Source organism: Rana temporaria, chromosome 1, assembly GCF_905171775.1.
Source record: "Rana temporaria chromosome 1, aRanTem1.1, whole genome shotgun sequence".
NCBI classification, from domain to species: Eukaryota; Metazoa; Chordata; class Amphibia; order Anura; family Ranidae; genus Rana; species Rana temporaria.
Window position 1 is genome coordinate 63675653 of NC_053489.1, and position 2550 is coordinate 63678202.

At 46.7% G+C, this 2550-nt stretch overlaps 1 pseudogene; it reads left to right on the forward strand.

Moving 5' to 3' along the window:
• The first annotated feature begins 1388 nt into the window (after positions 1–1388).
• LOC120925231 lies at positions 1389–1508 on the forward strand (annotated as a pseudogene).
• The last annotated feature ends 1042 nt before the right edge of the window (positions 1509–2550 follow it).

Here is a 2550-nt window from a genome sequence, read left to right on the forward strand (position 1 = left end):
AATGGTGATGACATATACACACACACACATGCACGCTGAGGTTGAACTGAATGGACTTTAAGATGCAGCATTGTGCTCACGCATGTGCCGCCGGCGCCGCACACGTGCGCCCGCCGCAAGCTCCGTGAGTGTGACCGCGGGTCCCGCGGACTCGATGTCTGCCGGGAGTCCCGCGATCGTCTCATGGAGAGGAAGAAAGGCGGAATTCTGATGTAAACAAGCATTTCCCCATTCTGCCTAGGCACAAGGACACTGATCACAGCTCCCTGTATTTGGGAACTGTGATCAGTGTCATGTCACGCGTAGCCCATCCCCCCTACAGTTAGAACACATCCCTAGGTCACACTTAACCCCTTCAGCGCCCCCTACTGGTTAACCTCTTCACTGCCAGTGTCATTTACACAGTAATCAACGCATTTTTATAGCACTGATCGCTGTATAAATGACAATGGTCACAAAATGGCGTCAAAAGTGTCTGATGTGTCCACCATAACGTCTCAGTCATGATAAAAATCGCTGATTGCCACCATTACTAGTAAAAAAAACTATCCCCTATTTTGTAGACGCTATAACTTTTGCGCAAACTAATCAATAAACACTTATTGTGATTTTTTTTAACAAAAATATGAAGAAGACTACATATCGGTCTAAACTGAGGAAAAAATCGTTTATTTATATATTTTTTTGGAAAATTTATTATAGCAAAAAGTAAAAAATATTTCTTATTTTTTTCAAAATTGTTGCTATTTTTTTGTTTATAGCGCAAAAAATTCAAATCGCAGAGGTGATCAAATACTACCAAAAGAAAGCTCTATTTGTGGGAAAAAAGGGGCTAAAGTGGTTAAATATGTAAAAGCTTGAATTCATTTCTATCATTTGCTTCTTTTTGATCAGTTAAATCTATCACTAAAATTGTTTTGTTCTGTCCATTCAATAAGTGCAAAAAAATTCATTAAAGAGGGAATCCACCTGCGATTAATTTTTATTTTCTAAAGTCAGCAGCTACAAACACTGTAGCTGCTGACTTTTAATAAGGACACTTACCTGTCCTACTCACCCGCGATGTCACCCCCCCGGCCGCTCCCCCGATCCTGGCAGCTCCAGGCGCTGCCATTCTCAGTAGGGGGAAACAGTGCGGCTTCACTGCCTGTTTCCTACTGCGCATGCGCGAGCCGCACCGTGCTTTGTGAATGGGCCGGCTGCTCTCTGATATACACACAGTTCCCAGAAGGCAAGGCGCCCCATTCAACAGAAGACACCGCGAGTAGGACAGAGGAAGAAGACCCACCGCGGACGATGAAGAGGCAGATTACGGACTTCCCCATAGCAACCGCTATTTCTGGTAAGTAAAAACATTTTTTTACTCTGGTTTCACTTCAGAACAAAAGAAATCTTCTCTGCCTTTTGGCTAGGATCAAGTGTAGTATCTGTTCTTATCAGTTGCCAGTAGGTGGTGCTCTGCCACAGGGAGGTGGAAAGGGATGGTGGTTGGCAGATGCTAAGCCTGCTGGCGTGGAGGCAGAGGCCTTCTGATTTGGACAGAGAGGCATGCGGTCGAAGCTGGAGGGCCGGGCCCCTGGCCTCTGGCCTGGATTGGTGTGGTATACGCCCCTTTCAGTTTTTCGGTTAGGAAAGCCTGCCCCTTTTCATTGTTATTGAGGGGAATTGGCTGGTACCGCCGAATATAATTAGGTGGGAGCAATGTGAACTGTGGTTGAGGTTTGCCAGTTTACCCTCTCCATTGGTTCCTACTTGTTCTGATACCTTTCTGACTGGGGTGGGCTGCATCGGCCTGGGCCGGGGGTCAGGGTCCGTTGAAAAGCCTATGGTGATGTGCCCCTGGAGTGACAGTCCAGGGGTGCCGTAATTTCACTTGTGTTTCTACCGGCACATTTGCTTTTTTGAACCTTGGTCACGTCACCATATCACACTTTTTAACCACCTGCCTCTAGGGCCAGGCCTTTTGGTAAGGACCAGAGGAATTTTTGATTCCTGGCCAGAGGGCCGGACATTGTACTGCACAATGGTCACTTTTTCTCTCTCTCATCTTCCTTCTCCCCCACTTTCTTTTTTGTTTCCCCTTTGTTTGTCACTTTTATGTATTTTTTTGTTTGGTGTTCACGTTTGTCACGTTCGATTAGTAGGGTGCGGGTCCTCGGGCCAGCCCTGAACGTCTTGGGAGTGGGTGGACATGGACTTCTGGCTTAGTTCGCCTGCTCTCATAGGGTCTCCCTTCGGGGGAGCCCCACCTAGTACTGGGAGGGGTTTGTTTTTTCGGCAGACCCTCTAAGGAATGGGCTCTGTGTCGGCTTCGGTTGCACAGACCATGTGAGTACCTCAGTCCCTGTCAGGAGCCTAACGCCCTGGGGATCATGGTTGGGTCCTTCTTACGGAGCACGAATTGACGTAAGCACCCGTTTCCACTTTTTTGTCGCACCTTTTTATGTGTGTGCACATTTTTTATGCACCGGGTGGAAGTTTTTTGGGTGTGTTTTGCACGCCATAGGCTTTTCAATAAAAATAAAAAAATAAAAACATTTAGGTTTTTTG